General features: G+C 36.1%; 1 protein-coding gene across 2 annotated transcripts in view; it reads right to left on the reverse strand.

The window, feature by feature from the left end:
• greb1l (GREB1 like retinoic acid receptor coactivator) overlaps positions 1–21754 on the reverse strand; it is a 65980-nt gene extending 44226 nt beyond the window's left edge. The window contains exon 1 of one of the 2 annotated variants that reach the window (XM_038301555.1): positions 21628–21754. The gene's annotated coding sequence lies outside the window, so the exon portion shown is untranslated. The remainder of the gene's footprint in view (positions 1–21627) is intronic. The other variant, XM_038301556.1, reaches the window with a different exon arrangement.
• Between the last annotated feature and the right edge of the window lie 1648 nt (positions 21755–23402).

The raw sequence follows: 23402 nt of genomic DNA on the forward strand, positions 1-23402 counted from the left end.
AACGTTGTTTTTTATTTTATCTTAAAAGCAAAAGATTTACATATTTTACAATCTTGGTATAATTACTGCTCTAAGTGGATCGCTGTGTCAGCTAAAGTCATGTTTCACAGTCTCTGTACTCCAGTTAACTATTAATCGATTACTAAATTATTATTTCAATAATCAATTAATCATGATTCATCTGGTTAATTGTTTCATCCTTAATACAACTATAATATATTTTTAATCCCATCCTAAAAGATTAATTCACTTAATGCAGTTTTAGTCCTCTGAAATGTTATAAATTAACTAGATAACAAATCAGAATATCATCAGACATTTTAAACTATGCTTGCCATTAGTATCAAATTAAAGCCATTTCCATAGAGCAACTGTACACATAAAGTTCTGCTGCCAATAGGGCTGATAGACCTTTAACTCCCAGTTTAACCCGCAGCCCACACAAAAAGCAACCACATCATAATCCGGTAACAACAGTTTTTTGGAGGATTTTTTAACATTGCATAACAAGCAGTTCCTCCTCTAGACCAGAGGGTAGCAGCAGTGACTATTGACAGCTTCTGCACCAGACTCAAAAAAAGTCTAGAAGTATTATACTGTAGACAAAAATACAGAACAGGTGAGCGATGCCTTGCTCAAAGTCTTGATCTGCTGATCAATAAAGAAAACATAGAGTGGAGAGCAGAACAAACACTAGAGGCTGCAAACACACACTGTGCTTTATTTATAAACTTATGAAAGGATTTTAAGGAAATTGTTATCAAAGGTGCACCTCATGCCAAGGAACAATTCATTGAAATTTAGTAAGGATCAACATCATGTGCGATTTTAAGCTCTAGCTGTAAGTCACAGTATGGGGCAAAATTAGCTGCTTGGTGGAAGTCTGCAGGTTCTTTTCTGGTTAGCGTAGTTATCGCTCATGTTGAAGAGGAGCTCAGACTCATGACTCATTCAGCGATGGATCCGACCATCTCAAGTTACATAGGCACGTTTTTGACAGGTGCAGCCTGAGCGTCAATACGTATCATGGATTTTATGCAAGCTTCATTTAAAATATCACAAATTAAAGGTATTACTTGGGTCAAAAGTGATGATGTGTTACTTTAAGATTTTGATCTACTAAAATGACATCTCCCCCCACCTAGGATTCACTCTGATATAGTTGCTGTATGCTTGCCTAAAGAGAATAATTTGTCTTTTACAGTTGGTTTAAACATCTGGGCTTAATAGTGTCTAAAACTGTCCTGACACTGTAGGTCAAGCTTCAAGTAAAAAGATATACAAATTCCTTATATATTTAATGTAATAAGATGCTTATTGCTGGATTTAATACACTTGAAATACTTTTCTAAAAGGATGACAGAAAAAGTATTGGAGTGATCAGAAAACCACAGAATACATGGTATTGCAATGGCCAACGCAATACCAATGTGTGGAGCACCACAAAGAACTGGGAGCTTTATTTAACAGGCTGTTAAGTTTCAGGTCTATGCTTTAACCATCTTTGGTTCTATCTTTGGGTAATATATTTAGGTAATTTCGAGAATTTTTATTAAATCAAATTGTCTTTTATTTAACAGCAAAAATGGATATGGATTTTGCATTATGTTTTTTTTTTCAGGATTTATATAAATATTATTGTTATTTTATTTAAGACCTTATTTCTGCTTTTTAACTTGTCTTTTTATTCCCTTATGTGAAAATCTGCTCAAAAGTAATCTAATTTGACAGTATTAGAAGAAATTTCACAAGAATATTCCTATTCTAAACCAACGCAATTTCAGTTTTTTTTTTAACCAAAAACGAAGAACAATAAACATTCAATCTAACAATCTAACCTTTAAAGCCCCATTTCAAAATGGCAAAGTATCAATAAAATTTGTAAAGATTAGCTATAAGGACTGATATCAAATACATATTCAAACACCTCTATTGTTAACTATCCTTCATAGTATTAGTACAGACACAGTAGAGCAATTTATTACTAAATACCTTTACAGAAAGAAATTCTGATTTCAACTAATGTTGTTGTCTGTTTTTTATACTCACAGGAAGTCTCAGACATTGATCCTACGACAACATTTTTAGCACAAACAGGTTAGGCACAATTATTTTGTGCACAATTATCTTCACATAAAAATAATATCTATCAGTAATTCCTCTTTATGTAAAGATTGTGCCCTCTTCCACATGCAACTTTTAAAATGACCTAGCCTAAAATATAAATAATACAAGTTGACTTTGAAATGGCAAATAAAGTGTACAAGGAAAGACAGTAGGAAGGATGGAAAAACACAAAGAAGTAGGCTAATAGAGAAAAAAAACAATAAGAAATTAATGGGATAATAATTTAACTTTTTTTGATCTCACATTGGAGAAATTCACCTCTACATTTAACCCATCCTCTTAGGGAGCAGTGGGCTGCCATTGTGGGCACCTTGGGAGCAGTGTTGGTTAAGGGTCTTGCTCAGGGACCCAGAGTTGCAGTCCGTGGGAGTAGGGCTTGAACTAAGAACCTCTGGATTCCAAGGACAATGCCGTAACCACTAGGCCACCACTTCCCCTAAAAAATAATTCTCAAAAAGAATTTACTAAAAAGAGGGATACATGATACAAAGAAGGAAAAAAAGACATAATAAAGGAATGAAGTAATGCAGGAATGACAGAAGATAGGGATGCTGCAGGACACAAAAAAGGAAGGACAGATAAAAAGGAACCAAGGGTTGACATAATGAAGGACGAGAGGAGAAAGGCTGCAATGAAGGAAGCAACAAATGACATTTGGAAGGAAAAACCCCGAAAGCAAGATAGGAAACACAGAGGTATACAAGCAAGGAACATAAAGGAGTGTAGAAAGAAGAACAAATGTGATATAAGAAAAAGATGCAACAAAGACAGAGTAACTGAAGAATAAAGGACACTAGAAAGGAAAGAAAAAAGTGAGGGAGGACAAAAAAACAAACAGACAAATTTAAGGCAAATTTAGAAATGAGAAATATTAGATTTGTTTCTTTTCTTACTCACTTTTCATATTACTTCATATTTAACAAAATGAAAAAGTGAAAGTGAATTCCATACTTTTCAAGGTAAATTATTAAATGCAAGGCTAATAAAAAGGTTAAATGATTGCCACAGCAAGACTGTCTTAGTTTTAAAAATGTTCCTTTCATAGACAGTAACCTAATTTCTGCTACACAGGGGCACCAAGCTCTCCTGTAGAGGACAAAAGAAAGAGCTCTGTTGTCTTCATCAGGCATCCAAGGAAAGATCCACTTTATACAATGGAGTCGCTCCTCTCTTTTCCTTCCTAGAACGGTCTCAGGCACCTTGAATCTATTTGAGTGACAGTGTGACAAAGAGGCTTCTTAATGTCCCGACGAAGGAGCCTCCTCCTCCTTCCCTCTAAACTTCCTTACTGGGCGATCAGCTGTATCCATCATGCCCCCTCTTCCTGACCCCCAGGCGGCACTGCTTTATCAGCAGTACCCCTTCCCCCGTTAGCTCCCCCCAGTCTCTCGCCACCCTCCAGATTAATAAGCACCAGGTTGCCCGCGGTGACCAGGCTTGCACTTAAATCCCTTCAGCCCTCCTTACAGCGGCGACCGGCAAAGACACGACTGTTTTTGTCCTTACAGGACAATGAAAGAAGAGTTACCCTTTGTTTAGGATTTGACCCACACACAAATCTTGCCGATGGAAAAAAGGTGACAGTATAAACCCTTCTGAGGGCTTCATCTAGTAGCTATCCCTTTAAGATAGAGATATAACTGGGCAGATGTGAAAGCAAAGCCTTTTTAAATGACAGATGAATCAGCCAAAAATAAACGACTCATTTTCAGATCAGAAAGCAATCTGATATAAAAAAAATTGTCTGGAAATAAGAGCCTTAAATAGACTATGTTTATGGCTCTACACAATATTGAGAATAGCACAAAAAAGAAACCAGGTTACAGTTTAAGATTAACTACTACATAGAGCACATGGCTTCAGGTTCGTCTTATGTATCTGTTTGGTCGTATTGATGGATGGCAACCTGTCCAAGGAATGGCTGCTGTAGTCTGTCCCTATTTTTTTTTTTTAACTATATATATTGTGACATAATGGGGCTTTCAAAATCTAAAGTGGGTTGCATGTGAACATTTCAAAACCCATTACTTGATTCTTAATACATTTAAGTGGAAAATGTATTTATACTTTCGGTTGGTAGTTTTTCATGATGCCCTTTTATATGGGCAGTACTCAGCTGCCGATACGCACACTGGGGGAACATGGAAGAGAAAACAAAGAAAGAGGGAGGAAAAATGACCTCTGCTCCCACAGAGGAACACAAAGTCTTCTCATCAGAGCGTCAGGTCTTGGTCACCGTAGCCTTGGACAAGCTGCGACAGCCTATGGAAAAGCCTTCTGCAACAGGCAGCACTCTCCCCCGCAGTCCTGGCAGCGTCAACACATACTGACCTTGTGTAGAATCCTGTTTGGGGTTATGTTTGAAAGTTTGGAAATCAGTGTGAGCAAGGGCAGGGTGCTTTAGGAATGGTATGTGTGTTCAGAAGGCAGTAATACTGCTGCAGGGAGATACAGAAAATCTGGCTGTGAGCCTGAGTATTTCCAGCTTTCAGTGGGGCAACTTTAGTTCATCATGCTTAATACAAAAGAACTGGACAGATTACTTAAAATGAAGTAACAAAAAGTTAATTTATTCGTTTGGGAAATATCTAAAATTGTATCAGTATCAAATATGACGTTTAAATTGTTTTAAAGAAATAATCAAATATAAATGACTCTTTGAACCATGGTGAAGGGATTTATGTGTTCAGATGATCGCAGAGCAAACAGGCACTGGTTGAGGGGTCAGGTAAAGTGGTTAAACAATCCCTTATGACGGCAAGAAAATAGAGGCATTACGGTGAAGCCGGGACCTAAACCTGGAGGCAGGCCTTGGGTTCGGGTTCATCATTCTCAGGGAAATTTGCAGTGTTACATTTGCAGGACAAACTTTGTTCTTAATATAGACAAAATAAATTTTAATTTGGTCTAACCTGACCATAGCCCCTTCTTCCAGCATTGCAGGAATGTTAACTGTGTCTTCACATTCACTGTAAACAATTACTGCAATTTCTAGTTGTCTGTACTTGTTTTATTGTTTTACAAGGCAAAACTGTATATTGCAATGCGCTATGGCTCAAAACTAATTACAGTAACCTAAATCAGATATTTACAGTAGTGCATTGTAAAATTACAAGATGGTTTTGTTTTCACTTGGTTCTGACTGAACAAGACATATGAAGAAACACATTCTAATGCGAGCCTGGATGTGATCATCCTTATAGGGGGGCTAAACCTTTGCTTAGTAACCAGAGGCAGACAGTAGTGTCTGTAGGTTTTACATGTTGATTATTATGATTTATGAATACCAAAAAAAACCTCCTACCAAAACATAAGGGGAGATATGAAGAAAAAATTGCTTTAGTTCAACCAATGAAACAGCACTATGAATGAAAGAGGCAAGCTTTAGATGCTAACTGCAGATGATGGAGGGATCATGGTGGAAGATCGGATAAGTCCACCAGGGAGACAAAGCCAGGGCGGGGGGAGGCTACTGCCTACCGAGGCTAGCCCCTGGTTGGAGAGATGATAGGAGCATAGCGGACAATCAGAGAAGCATCCCCACAGACAATGCAGGGGAACAGAAGAGAAAAGGCAGCAGCTGGCGGGTGAGCTGGATCTAGGACCATGTAGGACCTTCTACATACACTGTGCCATTTGCGGTTAAGTGGAGGATGGGGTGTAAGCTGAAGGCATTTATGATATATCATTATACATGACATTTATATAATTTTAGGTCATGTAAGTTACTTGATTGTTTGAATTAACATTCTGAGATGAACAAAGTATTTTTCTTAACTTCCTTCTTGTTGTGATGTTCTTACAGCAACAAACTGGACACTAAGCACCGAGGGCCAAGTGGTTGTAGGCCCACAATAGAAAGTTTTGGCTGGATTGGCAACATGTTTTGCAACTATTTCATTTTCAACCTGATGCAAGATATGTGCTAAAAGGTGATTTTATTGGAATATTATTTTGTTACATGTTCCATTATAAATAATGTTGTGTTATTTTTATGCATTGCAAAGCCATCCTCTGGTTAAGTTTCATAAGCCAATACCAACATTTGTATGTTTCCATATTCCGTCTTATAAACTATTTTATTTATACATTATCCATTGTACTTCTTCCTGTCATAGGCAAAGGATCCCCTGTTTTTCCCCCCTATACAAATGTTTCTAAGAGTTTTCACTCACTGGACATTAAGACATTAAGAAAACTGTGGGCTAATAACCAAACCAAATATCTTGCACCAAAACGATCAAGTCGATCGACCCAAGAAGGAGGAAGGTTTGGGAATAGGAACACCAGGGCCAGGCCTACTGTTTCTGCACTTCTCAGAAGATTAATGGACTTTAAATAGCTTTGAGCCTGTCACAAATGAAAAGACAATAAGACAATGCATTTAACTACCCAAAGTAGTAAATAAATATTGTAGGTTTTTATATGTTACACATTATAGTAGTGTAAGTGACTGTACAGTGATAGGCTGAAATAGTTTTATACAGTCCCTCTCATCTCTACGCCAGGAATGTTTAAAATATAGAAGTGTTGAGGTCACCTCCATTTTAATAAACTGTATTAAGTCTTAATCCAAAATGTATTACCACTACATTAGATTATCTTCTCCTGTTAGATAAAACCTTTATAAAGCCTTTTTATCAGTAATCACAGCACTTGATTTGATAAACAAAGATCAACTGTAGAAACATACTACAATAAAATATTGTAATATGAAAACACATCTGGCAATTTTAATTGCCAGGTAATCCATGTAATTTGAATGGAATGCAATATAATGTTGTGAGCTAAAAATACAATTAATGGTTGTTCATTATTGTAATTTTTATACGGCTAAAAACTGTATACAGCATCAAATAATATGCTAGAATTAGTTTTAAAACACTTTATTGGGAGCTTTTTTACTTGTTATTTCCAGTAAATTCTACAGTAAAAATGTTTGGGTGGATTTTGGAATGCTTTAAAAATCCTGCCTTCTGCAAGATTTGTGGAGTCTGCAGCTAATAGCTGTCCTAGCAACAGCTGAGCTTACTCCGTTTGTTAGATGAAATTGTAGCACTTCATAAAAGGTTCAAAGCTTAGTTAATATGCTAAACCTTAACCAAACTTCTGCAAAGTTGTGCTCCTGACCTGCGGGTGTCTTTGTCTTAATGATGCTGTTTAAAAAAGACAAACCGAGTGTGCCCGTGGAAATTTTTGACCTCTGATTCCCTCACAGACATCCGAATGATAGTGAGATTTACAAATAGTTTACAAGCAGGTGGACAAACTGTTCATTAGCTGATTAAAACCTTGTAAATATATATCCCCTCTATACGATTAGATTTATTCTAGCACTTCACAGTTCTGTATTTTGTTTGGGTCAGTGTATCACACAAACTTCAATAGAAGTCCCTGAAGCTTGCAATTGTAATGTGATCAAATAAGAAACAATTTACAAGGTATAAAAGTTTTGCAATGTACAGTTTTAGTAAAACCTAGTCAATTAAAGCTTCGAAATAAAAGAAATATATGAACTTCTGCACCAGTACAATAATGGAACAGCAGTGTATAAGAAGAACTGTAAGCATGCAAGTAATAAAAAATAAAAGAAACATAATGGTAAATACCCAATTTGTTATTTAAAAGCTCATAAAATTCTTCAACAATACAATAAATTTTTAAAAGATGGATATGTAACTATTTACATTTTATTTTCAAAAAAATTGTATGTCAAAAATATTCTGTATAATCAATAGAAAAAACTTTTTTGGCATAACAGCAATCAAATCCCGTCTTGTAACAATGCTTGTATTAAATGGCATTTCGACATTTTTTTTGCTCCAGGTTACTTACTATTAAAATGCAATATAAACTATGCTAGTAACTTAATGGTAATGCTTGGAAAAAAATATCATTGTATAGATAGATAAAAGTAAACGTCATTTAGTAGCATCTAGAAAATGAAGTTACAGTTGAGCAGCAACTTCTTTTCATCAGAGAGAGTGATGGATATATTTAGCATGAGCAGAAATTTTCCACTGGTGCAAATTTGGACAGATGACAAAAATTCATGTCACACTGACCCACGGATATTCTTTTAGAAATACAAAATCAGGAAGTGCAAATGCCCTAAAACTTCAACTTTATCTCTATAATCTCTGCAATCATCTAATGAAATAGAAACATATTTTTACAAAAACATATTTAAGGTTAAAAACCCATGTAATTGTGACAGCATTATTAAATTCAAAACAGGGCACTTCAGGAAATGTTGAGAGGGCTGAGCTAATCAACCAACCTGAACAACTCAGAATCCCTCCAGTAAAAGAAGATCATCATTGATTAAGGAAAATTGCCCAAAGAGCAGAAGAAGACAATGAAATTTAACCTAAAAATAACCCCTCAGACGATTGTGGTTGAATCCTCTCCATGACACAGCACACACTGTTCTTTTACAGAAGAACAAGAGAGGTGCAGGAAGAAATTTCTGGCTGCAGACTCTGTTCCTGCAGAGCTGGCACCTGTGAGCAGGGGTACACCCAGTGAGAACACACTGTTCCATAACAGCACTGTGCAAGAGGGGATTCTCAGATGGATGCTTTCCAGGCTTCAATGGCAAGAATGAGGCTATGTAATGCTAAGTGCTCTCTGTGAAGCATTGTGAACACTTTGCTCTTCGTGAGCTCATACTGGTGTAATGGAGCCCACAAAAATCCTCAAAGGTGGATCAAAAAAGAGGAACACTGTAGATATGAGCCCAAACTTCATACCACTAAGCATCTGTGAAGTAATTTATGTCAGAGGGTTCAAATCAGTAAAGAAAGGAGAAAGTCTTCCTTAACCTTGACATTTTGGCATTGCCCTGCCAATCACATCCATACCATGGCATCTAAAGCTGTTGCCAATTCAGTTGTATTATAGTTGAGCTGCAAATGTTAGTCCAGAAACAAAGGGTGGAAGCAAAACTCCTTTGAGAGAAATTATTCAAGATTAGCATTTAAAGCCACTAATTCCAGCGGCCAGAAAGAGGCTGAGCATTTTAAAAGAAGACTACAGAGTGGGTCCACTTCATCGAGCAAGTCGGTGATCCAGCAGTGACAGATAAGAGCTTAAACAGCACGTCAGAATCACAGATAACAGGACAGAAGGAAGTGCAATCTATTAGGGTCATATTCCACTCAAGCATAAATCCACACACTTTAGCAAACGCTTTTATTATCTCGCCCAATTTTCATCCCAGCCTCCCTAGCAACAGAGACCAGAATATTTAGGGCAGTGTGTTTGGTTATACTCCTAGACTAAATGTCCTACATGCCTGATAGTGAGCTTTTATCAATTACTAAAAACCAATTGTAAATAAAAAAGGTAAATGTGAATTGAATAAAAGTGTTTTTCTTTGTCATGCATGCTCTTAGTATTGCCTGATATGTGAAATAAGCTCCCCTCTATTTACAGCAATCAACTCTATAGGCTCCATTAGTCTGTTCATGAGAGATTGATCCAGGTCAGATTCTCTAGGCTTGTGTGTGGATGTGATGCGCTGCGCACTCCTGTTCACCTGACCACCTCGTTGAGTCTCTGTCGCCACTGGCACAGCAGTATGGAGCTAAATTGTGACAGCTTGCTTGAAATTCTAGCTTTCATATTTGTTGGAACATGTGTGCATTTCCATTGTTTGAATTTAAAATTTTTGGTTTGTCAGTGTTTGAATTTTCATAGTTTGAATTTTTAATGCAGAATCTCACATTTGATGTTAAAGCAAGCCATAAATTTAGTTTCATATTTAGTGCGACAAATAGGGATAAATTGGAGTCTGAAATAAGATCAGAGGAAATGTTTGGGTATTTTCAAAGGAGATCAGATCTGCCCTAGGAGTGACCCTCTTTTTCCTAAAAGTTTGGGGCTCTATTATCAACAACTTCAATAGCTTTCTTACCTCAGATGACATTATGCTTCTAAAATCTGTAAAGTTGCTTCGACAGACTAGATTAAAACTTGTTTTAAAAGGTTGGAAAACCTCAACAAAAAATTCTGAAAACATTTTATATGTCCATTTTGAACTAGTTTTTAAAGTTATATTTTGCTTTTGGACATCTCCCAAAAATTGCTTTTCGTTCCATGTCTGTGCAGGACTCGTTCAACTGTAGTTTATCACCAATTTTAGCCTGTTTCTGAACAAGATATTCACTGTAGAATTAAGGTGGCGGCAGATAATTCTGGAAAGGAGAACCCATCACTTCCTGAATATGGTGATGGCTGGACATTGTGTACAACCGTTTTTACAAATGAAAATGGGACTTTCGGGGCCAGAGAGACATCTAGGATTGATTGATTGGTTCTTAACTTAATGTTTGTTAGTAATTTTATCTTTTTCTTGATTCATTGAAATGAGGCTCTGGGTAGGACTGATTGGAACTCAGAGCTTCAATAGTTCAATTAATATTGTTTTAGCTTCAAACATGTCAGGCTCTTGCTTTACCACAAGGTATTTAGGGCTCTATTTAGTAGTAGCCAGCTGTTCTGTGGCACTACTGAAGAAACACACCATATGTGTTTATGTCTGCTTATGTCACCCAGTGCTGGAATTCTATTTAGGCTCAAAAGGGACCATCAAAACACTATCAAGACAGTTGCTTGGTGTTTAAAAATGTATTTTTTCATGATCAAGTGGTTTTTGGTCTTTGATGTAAAGATCTATAATGCTACCAAAATCCTTTAAAGATAACCCATGGTTGTAAGGCCCAGAAATATCTAGATAGCTTGTCTGATTTCGTTGGTCTTCTTCTCTAATGTCACACTTTGAAACAATGTGTTTTTAGATCTAGCCTTAAAATACATCTATAGGGTGCCGTCATTTAACTTGTTTAGATGTTTAGAAACCTATTATGCATATGTACAGTCATTAAGAACAAACTGTATGAACTAAAACATTTTTTTATTATTTTTTACATAGGAAAAATAAAGAATCGTGAAACAACAAAAGACTTCCTGCAGGTGAAGCTAAGACATACAGTAACAGCTGACGGTGGAGGGCAGCGAGGAGGAAGACCCTCCCCCAGCACAGGGATCAATGCACATAAATGGAAAAGGTCACAGACCTTTGACATCTCCTTTAAGCAGGGGGAGGGGCATAGGTCTTTGTCATATTGGTTTTAATGATCCAATTGTCAAATGTCATACAACATTATATGGCTCCGACAGTCTGAGTCATATTTCCCCATGTATGCCTCCACTGCATATCCACTTAGTAATCCTGTCAGCCACATTTTGAGGTTTATATGATAAAAATACATAATATTTGTCCATTACACTTATATTTTCAACTCAAATGCCTTGTTTAGTTTTCACCCACATCTGTTTATCCTTTTTCTCTCTTCTCTTCCCATCCAAAGCCTCCCCTTAGCTGAACTCTAGGCCTTATCTGCTTTCACTCCCTTGGACTTTTTGGTGCATTTCTTACTGCAGATTTAAACACTTAGATGGGTAGGATGTGCTTACATTTTATTCATGCTTTTACTGAAATATCAACAACAAGAGATCATTCGGTCCATCCATAAATGAGTGGTTCCAGATGTGCACTTTGAGAGACTTAACTGTTCAAACCACAGCTCCTGAGTAACAGAGAGTGATTTAGAGTCACTGAAGGTTTTCCTTCATTGATTTGCACCCAGACATTTGCAGGGAACACAGTGTTCCTGGCTTATTATAAAAGGTTTAATGTTTACAACAGAGGACGTGGAACACATTTAGCTCTGTTAATCAGAGCAGAGAGGCTCTTTTCATTTTAATGTTTGGTTTAAAATCAAGTGTTCTACAACAAACTTTATACATTCATTTATGTTTACCAGTTTGCTTGAAACTATTAACACGAAAACATAGAAAATAGGGACATTTCTAAAGGGTTGATTCATTTTTTTTCTTTATGTCTTTCCACAGAAGCACAAATTTGGATAAAAAGATTACCTCACAACAAACTGAACAAGTTCTATTTGAAAATCATAAAACTTGGAGTTTGAAAGTTATTTTAAAGCTCTTTGTTTGTTCCAAAAAGAGTAAAAGGGTATGTGTGGCTGTTTATCCAATGCAGTCAAACTCTAGAGAATCGTGTCCTTAACCCTTTTACATTATGATGCAAGTAGATGAAAATAATCAGTCTGATGAAAGCAGGAGAATCTAACTTTTTGCAAACAAAAGATCTGGAAATGTTGAAATTTTGGTACTTATTTTTCAGTTTGAAAAGTGTTTGTAATTATGAGTTTATGGCCAAAACAAGCATCATAGTGTAATTCATTGTTGTTTGTGTCTACTTTTTTTCACTTTTGTGTATAATCCGCTGTGTGTTTATTGTTAGATTAGGTCAGTGATGCTTGTTTTAGCAGTGTTTGGCTTACTTGGTCACATTTCTTTCTTCTTCTTCTTTTTTTTTTTTTTTTATAATTTGTGTAATTTTGGGGGATTATTTGCTTTTCATTTTTTTTCTGTTTTTTTTTTCTTTTTTTTGTGTGTTATTTTTAGGTAATTAAAAATATGCTTTGTAGTCTTCTCTGTGCATATCTCTGCTTGGTCCCTTACTCATACCTCCCTCTTTTTTAGGGTTCCAGAGCAATGTTCGACATGGATGTCAAATGGTGAATTTTAGGCTTGCTTCCTGCAAATATTCAAACTCAGATAATGGCTTGGTATACTTCAAGTGTTACAGTATAAGCAGGTAGAAGATAAGAAAATATGCAATTATGTGAAATATAAAATACCAATACTACCTAAGTAGGCAGGTTTTGATCTATTGTTTAACACGAAGTCTGCTGTAAGTATCAAAACATTTAATTTGTTACTAAAACAATATATAGCTGCAGCTCTAACGCTAATGAATAAATGTTATAGAAAACAGAAAGGAAAAAATGTATCCGTTTTTTGTAAAAAAAAAAAAAAAAAAGTTTTACTATCGATTAGGAAAACATTTTTGAATATCATAATATCAATTCTGTGAAACTGCGCACTTCAGTCATACCATACCAGGGTATCTGCCCCAACACGTTTCTTCTGTTTTGCTTTTTTGTCACACAAATGAATGTCAGACAAAGCTAACCCAAATACAAAAAAAAATGTTTTAGATTTAATTCAATAAAGGAAAAAAGGCTAAACTATTGTTGCCCCAAGTGAAAATGTAATCATCAATCTTTGCTAAATCATTAATAAGATTGTGCACATGTTTTGAAAAGCTAACTTTTTTTTTTTTTCTTGCCACAGGTCAAAAAAAATCCTACAGTGTATGATAACATAAAATGTACTAAAAGATCTCTAAAAGGAACACAAGAAGATGCAATCCACATAAACTTAACAGATAAGAAACAAAGAACTGACATATATCTGTCTGGAAAGACTCACAAAACCATATCTATGGCTTTGACAAAGTATTATGAGAGTTATTAACCACACATGCAGAAGGCAGGGGACAGATGTGAAATTTCCCAGAGCTGCAAATTTGCTCCAAGAATGGTCACTCCCCCAGGAGGTTAGAAAAATCCCACAAGAACACCTAAAGCAACATGGGACTCTTTTATCATAGTTAAGGTCAAGTTTTATGATCTAACATTGAAAGTATTGGAAAAAGTTGGCATCCTTGGAGAGTACCGTGGCCAAAACACTGGAAACCAATCAGAGAACAAGGAACCACCTTCCAAAAAATATCTTGATAATCCACAAACCTTTTAGAAAAACATTTCCTGGCAAGAGAAATGTCTCTATTTCAGAGTTGAGTCCAGTCACATGTGGTGTAAAACAATCATTATAAATATATGGTCTGGGTCTGCTTTACTGCTTTTGTGTCATTGACTGTAAATATTAACACTGCGATGAAGATCAATTATTGCACAGCTCTAAATAACAAAAGCTGACTTGGAGTGAAAAAAAACAGAAAATGTGTATTATTACAACATTCTTTGAATTTTTTTTATAATAAAGCTGTTTAGGCTCAGCTGATAGCTCCATAATTAACGCCAGACTCAGTAAATTGATAAATAACCTTTTAATAATAACCTCCTTTCTATAGTTTGTGAAAAACCAAAGAAGCAAAAAGCAATGATCTTGCTCTCACTTGGACTTACTCTGATGGACCATCTGCACTAATAATTAGAAAAACCCTTAATCAAAGGTATCTTTTAAAAAAGAACATCTGTCTGCTTTGGCAAGCCATCCCTGTGGTCCTTTTGTATCCTAAATATCACAAGTGGACTGCGTGGGTGTTTCAAAACAAAGGTTCTCCCTCAGGAATCAGTATGTAAAATGGATATGTCTCTGTTATTGGTTGAAAAGCCAGAAACCGGTGTTAAAGACTGCAACACAAATCAATAGGTTTGTTATGACAGAGTGAGCATAAAAGTGATCTCTAACATTTTGATTTGCTTTGACACGGATTATAAAACAGATTACCTTTTGTAGAAGCATCATTTTCTGAATTTACCAAAAAAAAAAGAAAAAAAAGAAATTAGAACTAGGCAGCAAAAGCAGAAATCTTATATAAGCTAAAATGTAATAGGAGAGAATAGAAGAAAATTAATCAATCTGTTACCGTGGTGACAACTGTCTCATGTAGAAATGGATGCGAAATATTACCCATCGTTAAGCTTTTATAGAAGAGAAAAACACCCTGCATTTTGGGACATTTTTTGTTTGCCTCACATGGCAAAAACAATTTAGAAAAAAAATATGAATTAAAGAGAGAAATAATACATGGAAATAAAGCAGTAATGAGATAAGCATTGTATATTTAAAAACTTTATGGGAGGATAAGCAACTAAAGATTTAGCGTTTTTATGGAAAATAGGAGGACAGCCATGTTTTCAAATATTGATACAGAAACCAACAACATATGTGATTTAATGGGAAATGATGACCACAATTTGAGCAACATAATGGATTATTTCAGAGGACATGCATCACCTCTGTTTTGTCATTTTGACAAAAAGCTCCAACACAGAAATTCAGCACCAAAGCTGACAGTTTTAAGCCTCCCAACAAAGAAACATCCGGACAGAGATGTCTCCTTCAAGGCTATTCTCAGTATAAAAAAAAAACAACAAAAAACTGTTCTATTGCAGGAGTGGTGTCATGGGGCCTTACTTATCTCCACCCAGATTAAGTCCCAATTGTTGGTCAGGAACAAAGGCAGTCAGTAAGGAAACCAGCCCCCCAAGGGCCAGATGGTCAGCGTTCAGAGCCCCCACACCACCTGACCCTTTCAGCCTTTGCTCTCTGTGACAGGGCTGCACGTGCTTTCATCGAGGAAGGCCACCCAGCTAATTCACAAGGCTCATCAAGAAACAGTAATACCTATGTGATTTCAGGGCAATTTGAGAACCATTTCATTTTAATTGGACAACAATAAGGTGAAGGATATGGTAAAACAAAAAATCCTGTTTTAGGATATAAAATATTAGTCACTAACATTACATAAATTAGACTGGAATATTGTAAATAAGTTGTTTAATATCGGTTAAATTTGAACATCGGCCACTTTATATTTCTTGACATTCTGACCTAAATATTTTAACTTTGATTTGTTCAGCCAACCATTACCTATTTGTATTTCTTGTGTGCGGTGATCTTAATTGTATTCTGTGTTAACAAATACGAAGCTTGGAACTTCCATAAAGACTTGTGGAAGGGGAAATATCTAAGTTTGATATAAGATTCAAGCTTGTATTAAGCTGTACCTTATTTAATAACTGCACTAAAGTTAAATCCAATCATGCTACCAAGCTGAGCTTCTAATTCCTAGCTTTTGCTGCTAGTACCACACCTGAGCTGAGGTTGGCTATTTACTTTATTATTTACTAAGCTGATGTTATTAGAGAAAAAGGTTGAAAAGCCACTTTGTTTGAATAGATTTCAAAATATTGTATTACTATTTTATTAATTAGTCATCCCTCATTCACAAATCAATTAGTTTTGTGTCCTTTTAATTAGGGATGCACGATATTGGGATTCCGATATGCCGATATTTTAAAACTCATGTAGCCGATAACCGATATCAATACTGATGTTAAAGCTGGACAAAAATAAGTAGTCATTGAAAATAGCAGTTTTATTATCCATTTCTGACACTTTGAAAAATAATATATTTTCATATGCTGACATCAAATTGATTTTTAAAAACGCGGTATCGATCTATTTTACTTTCAAAATCTCGTGAAATTTCATCGTTCTGTTACAAACTCTCGTGATATTTTGCAAATTCTTGTGAGATTTTGTTAGTAAAATAGATCGATACCGCGTCAATATATCAACATATAAAAATACCGCAAAATTTTGTGAATTATGGGGGGATTTCGTAGCATAACAATGACATATAGCAATATTTCATTAGTAAAAGACTGATATGGTGTTTTTAAATGGCAATATATCAGCATATGAAGATATTGTGATATTTTAATGTATCAATATTTTTTCCCTCGTCTTTAGAAGTTTTTAAGTCTGTAAAAAAAAAGTTTTTGAGGAAGAAGAAGAAGTAGTATATATATATATATATATTTTTTTTTTAGACTTTAGAAACTCAGAAGCTGATCAAATATCGGGTTAAATATCGGTGGGGTGGCCGATGTCCGATATTCAGTTTTAAGGCCGGTACAGGCCGATACCGATAGGGGGCCGATTATATCGTGCATCCCTACTTTTAATATGGTAAACAATTATGAAAAAGGTTTTATGGAGGGTGTTCACTACTAACCATTAAGCTTCACATGGAGGATATTACATTCACAAGTTATTAGTTAATGCTACATTCACACCAAATGTAATTAGAGTAGCAGAAATAGCCGGTTTACATGCTAAGGCTATGGTTGACGCACATCAAGGGCACATCAAAAATTCCTGTAGGAACTTCTGAGCATCTGAGGCGACTGATGCGCTTCGAAAGAAGCCCTCAAAATGCTGGCCAGCCTGAGGCCGCTACTGCTGGGGATTCCCAGTGACGGCTCACCGCTGGTATGCGGGGGTCTAGGTGGCTCTGACAGCATTCTTAGTGGACTGACTACACAGATTATGTTTTGAGGTGGACTTTATCCCTTAAAAATTTACTAAAACTACGTTTTACACAATTGTCAAACCAGTTATAGCAAATCACTAATTGAACAGAGGAGCTCACAAGCATCAGATGTACCTGTACATATGGACATTATATACGTAGACCCCTCTTGGACAGGATTTGTCTATCCTGCGAATGAGTCAGTGTCATCAATCTACAACATTGATGACACTTTACATTCCTCATTAGTTGTTGGCGGTTATGCACCTGAAGGTTGTTCACTAACCAGTTCACTAACCAGCTTCTCTAATTATTTAGCGATAGAGCTTGGCTAACTGCATGCAGCGAGGCTAACGCTTTGTTCTACTTTCACAGCCTCCTTCACATGTCATGATCTAACATGGCATGGCTAAAGACAGGTATGACTGATTTAACACTAGAACTCCCAAAGCCGTTGACAGTTCGGAGATTTTAAAAGGAAGGAACTTTATGGTAACTGACGTTTCCTGTTTCTATATTTCCTTCATTTTCACATAGTTTTTTTAAAATAAAAAAAATATGTAGAAAATAAATATGATTAATTTTACCTCGATCTCCCCCAGATGTCATTTTGACAGCTCTATTAATTGCATTGTAATTTTTTCCTGTGGATGATTTTGTTCAGTACCGTTGCCTAGCAGCCAATATTCTATCTAGAACTCTTTGGCTAACGAGGAAAAAAGCTTTTCAGCAGAAATCTAAGAGCAAAACAGGCTTTAGAAATACTACAACAATATTGATGATAGCGACTGGGTGGACTGATAGGACTGGGTGGGACTCAGATTCTGACAGAAAGTCAGAGGATGATCGCCAACATCATCACGGACATATCGGTGACCCATCCGACAATAGTGACACTTTTGTTCAAGGTTTTGATAGCACTGCCCACACCTCACCCGGTGCACTCAGCGGCCCAAAAGCCAAACCAGAACCCGTGTTCTACTATAAATCACACAGTTGTTTTGGATCAGATGATTAGAAAGTATTCTGTAAAAGCTCTAACACGAAGGTGGCTTGTGGCTGCATTTTACAATCTCTTGGACATAGCAGCTATAAACACATTGGTTTTGTTCAAAAGCTGTTTGAATGTCACTGCATTACCGCCACCAACTAGTAAGGAGTGTAACAGCTTTATTAGGGGTCAACTAGCAAATTTCTATATATATATATATATATATATATATATATATATATATATATATATATATATATATATATACTCTATATATGATATTGTTATTACATGAGAGGTCTGATTGTTTCTTTTGTTGAGAGCACTTCGCTCCCAAGCTACTAGTTTAAAAGGAATTCTAATTCTAAAAGTGGAATAGGAGGTGGACATTTAGTTCCCCTTCAGTAGAAACAACTTTCAGTTTTAGTCCATTAGGCAGACACTATAAGTACTTTAAAGACTAGGCCAATAACATTCCTTCTTGTTAAAAGAGATATTTAGTGGCTTAGTTAACCCCCAAGCCAGCTCTGTAGATATGCTACTATAGGCTTAGGCTGCTGAAGGACATAAGGATCAGTTCCCCTTGCTGCAACATTTTACATTCTCCAATGTTGCAAAATTTCAAATTCTAACATTTTCTTTTTTTTCTCTCTCTCTACATAGGTTCTACATCTGTAATGATGTTCTGTTTAGCTGTGACACCGTCCTGGAGGGAAGCGTCTACTGGGCTACTGCTGTCAACAGTTTCATATTACAGATGATAGAGTTGTTCCTGTTTTCAGTATTGAGACCCCATTCTCTCCAACATAAAAAGTTATTGGCTCAGCTTTTACTGTGACTAGCTACTTGTTCTTTTTCATCCTCTTGACCTGCAAGCTGGCTCAGTTTGTCTGATTAACTGTGTCTTTCCTAGCCAGAGCCAACTATGGAGCAAGTTTACTATTATACCTTCTATACCTTCCTCAACATATACAGTATTGCTACATCGGTGCATCTTTTTTTCTTTTTGTGTATCTGCCTCCATCTTTTTCCCCACTAAGCCTGGTTCTGCCCGAGTTTCCTTCCTGTTAAGAGAGAGTTTTCCTCCATGCTGTTGCTACATTCACCATCAGTGTGAGTAACAGGATGATCTGTCAAACGGAGACCATTAAGCTGGAGCAAGGAGCAGGTGGCTGATTAGAAACATGCTGCAGATTAGAGGGAAGCGGAACCAAGGAGATCATAGAAATGGATCATAGAATAGAATCATAGAATAGAAAACAATTATGGACAATACCAAATAAAAACAAAAAGTCAAAAAGATTATGATTGTCATTGCCTATTGATAACACAACTGTGTTTAGCGTGGTAAAGGGATTCCAGTCCATTTTGTTGCAATATTTCAGAACGCTTCCAACCCAATTTTGACAAGCTGACATTACGGCTAAAGTTAAACTCGCAAGCAAGCTCCTTAGCTCAGTTGTATCAGAAAGAGTAGTTACTAAATAAAAGGTTTATATGCCACTTTGTAAGAATACAATTCAGCCATTTAGCTATACATGCAGGCTCGGACTGGTAATCTGGCAAGAAACTGTTGTGCGTCTCTAGATATTCCAGACCAACGTTGCAGAAGCATACCAGCAAAACTGATTCACAACCAGACGCAAGCCAACATTTGATGTGTGCGGGTGCAGAAGTATAATCTACCCTTTACTCTCCAGCCGCAGCACCTACCTGTGACAGTAAATAACAAAAAAAACCTCAAGAACTAATACAATATTAACTACCTAAATGATACATGCAGTATATATAGCCCTTCCTTGTCATGCGTTTGGCATATGGCGTAATTTTCTATTACTGTAAAATCCTTGCAACAAGCTAAATTATAATAAAACTAAAATGCTTTCTTTAACCCAAGCTACGATGATCCTCTTGTATTTGGTGAATTTATGTTCGAAAATTTTGCAAAAATATGTTGAGGTGCATGATGGGGTTTTGCATAAAGGCTAACGTTTCCTGTCTTACGTACATGTTGCCAGATTGGGATGTTCCCCAATCTGGGGGTTTAGGAAAGCAGTCTATGGGTGAAAGATATTTTTCTTTAGATTTATGGCCTAAGAGATCAATAGACTTTGGTTCAAATTAGGCTTTAGGATTTTGTTTATCCAGGCAGTTTATGAATTTTTTTGGGCTGGAAAATGAGAATCAGTGACATGAGTGGGCCGGTGTAGATGGAAAAATGTCAGGGCCGAAAACAGTTTCCAGTCCAAGCCTGTATACATGTAACTATATTAAACATTTCTGGTGCAGACATCATTGGTGAAGGAAGCTACTGAATAATTACACTCATCTTAAACCTGAACATGGCTTGGAACATAATGTGTGAAGTTGAAGCTTGAAAATATATATTCTGCTGAGTTTAAAAAGTTTAAACAACTTTGCACATAAAGTTTCATCCAACTATAATCTTTTTTATACGTTTTGTTTTGGATTGTTTCATTATTCCAGATGATGTGAAATTTTGTGAATAGCTAGTTAGAATTTAAATAATATAGTTAGTGAAAATGTTTGGAATTAAATTAATAATAATTTCAGTATCTTGCAGCTCTTAGAGTTTCATTTTTGCCCTCACTGAAATATATGTTAAGTGATTTAATACGTGCATGGATGTGCAATTGACACAGGAGTAATGTTTTTTTTTTTTTTTTTTTACAAGATTCAAAACATTGCAGTTTTAATTTTTTTATGTACTTTTTTGTACATTTAAATAAAAATTAAAGATATTTTATGAAATAATTTATAGTACTAAAACCTAGTAAACCCACTTTATGAAAAAATACACACAATTTTAGATATATTGCTGCTCTTCAAAGGAGAAACAAAGATAACTTCTGCTTACTGTCATCCGATAGGATTTCATCTCAGCTGGTTTTAACAGCAAGCCTTAGGCAACTGTCTGTTTCTGCAGACAAGCTCTTAAATTTGTGATCTGGCCCCAGACCTCATATAGCCTACTTGACATCATTAACAATGACTCAACACACGCAGAATCAATACGCTCACAAGATACATACATTTCCTCTAAGTTTTACATTTTCACCACAAAAAATAATAATAATAAAAAAAAATACATAAAATGAAATAGACAGAAACAAATAATAATAACAATAGACTTTACAGTCGGCTATCTGTGAACTATCTAAGGCATTAGGCGAGGCTTCCCAAACAAATGAAGAAAAACAGGTTTTTCCAAGCGAAAACCAGCATCAAAAAGAGCAAAAAAGAAAAGTTTACTCATATTTATTCACGAATCTTGTCAAGATAATTTTTCCCTTTAAAATGATTTCTCAAATCATTCACTTTTTTTGCAGCCACTCACATTTCCCCGATAAAATCTGCGTTAAGAAGAAACTTTTGACAGACCGCTTGAGCACGACCACCTTCCTACAGTCTGTCGTGCATTTTTTTTCTGGCATGCATGTACGGTCATACATTAAGTGCAAAATAACCCGATGTTAGGCTTTACCTTACTGGCATTTGAAGCCGTTACGCTGCGCCGCCGCCATGTCCGTGGAAAGTCGCGTCTGTGAAGGTGAAGTTGCGCCCCTGACTCCAAACGCGCCTCCTCCGCTGCTGCTTCAGACTCAGCTGATCTGAGCACAGCCAGCCACCAGCTGACGTCACAACTACTGTAAGAACTGGTGCAGATCAGCAGAAAAATCCACTCAAACTGTAGCAAAAAAACACAAACATTTAAACTAAAACGATAGATAGATAGATAGATAGATAGATAGATAGATAGATAGATAGATAGATAGATAGATAGATAGATAGATAGATAGATAGATAGATAGATAGATAGATAGATAGATAGATAGATAGATAGATAGATAGATAGATAGATAGATAAAAAAAAGACAATAAAGATATATGTATGCTGATTGATAAAAGTATAAGCTCCTGTTCAGGATAACTTTGCTGTTCAAAAATTATTGAACAGCAAAGTTATCCTTTTTATGTATTAATATATCCCTAACTTAAATAGAATTTTCATCCTTATTGAAAATTGATCCTTATTCAAAAGTTCTGTTTCAAAATCTGGGGGGTGCTGACATATCTATTAGAACACTGCCCTCTACTGGTCATCATAGTGTTAGTATTGCCGCTATATATGGACCGAGAGCTTTTTTTCTTATAAGCCGATAAAATATCTAAATGGATGGTAAAATCTATCTATATATCTATCTATAGCGGGTACGTAAGGTATTCTACGGAAGAGGATTAGGGCCACTGAAAAAAAAAATGTAAACTGATTTTTAAATTTTATTTCAGTTTAACATGGGAAAAAAGTCAGAATTCTGAGATTAAAGTCAGAATTCTGACTTTTTTCCCATACTATACTGAAATAGAATAAAAAAAAATCAGTTAACTTTTTTTTTTTCCAGTGGCCCTAATCCTCTTCCGTAGTATTCAGACCCATTTAGATTTTTCAATCTTTTTATTGCAGTCATTTGCTAAAATTTGATAAAGTTCCTTTTATTTCTCACTAATATACACTCAGCAATTTATTTTTAACAAATTTGTTTGCAAACGTGTTAAAAAAATCAAAAACTGAAATATTACATCATCATAAGTATTGAGACCCTTCTCTCAGTATTCAGTAGAAGCACCTTTTGAGCTAGTAAACGCATGAGTCTTCTTGGGAAGTTTTTCACACCTGAGGATCTTCTGCCATTCTTCCTTGCAGATCCTCTCCAGGCCTGTCAAGTTTGATGTTGAGAGTAGGTTGATAACCATTTTCAGGTCTGTCCAGAAATGAGCTCTGGCTGCGCTAGTTGTTCCCAAGCCACTCTTCTGTTATTGTAGCTGTGCGCTGAGGGTCATTGTCTTTTTGGAAGATGAATCTTCAGCCCATTTTGAGGTTCTGAGCTCTCTGGAATACGTTTTCTTCCAGGATATCTCTCTACTCGGACACGTTCATCTTCCTTTTAATTGCAACCAGTCTTTGTGTCCCTGCAGCTGAAAAACACCCCATAGCATGATGCTGCCACCACCCTGTTTCACTGTTGGGATTGTATTGGGCAGGTTATGAGCAGTGCTTGGTTTTCTCCTCACATGATGCTTAGAATTAATGCCAAGAAGTTCAATCTTTGTCTCATCAGATCAGAGAATCTTCTTTGTGATAGTCAGGGAGTCTTCCATGTGTTTTTTGGCAAACTCTATGCAGGCTTTCATACATCTTGCACCTCCAAGAAGCTTCTATCGGGCCACTCTGCCATAAAGCCCCAACTGGTGGAGGGC

This window comes from Cyprinodon tularosa, unplaced genomic scaffold, assembly GCF_016077235.1.
Source record: "Cyprinodon tularosa strain WSP-4 unplaced genomic scaffold, ASM1607723v1 ctg47, whole genome shotgun sequence".
Classification (NCBI taxonomy): Eukaryota; Metazoa; Chordata; class Actinopteri; order Cyprinodontiformes; family Cyprinodontidae; genus Cyprinodon; species Cyprinodon tularosa.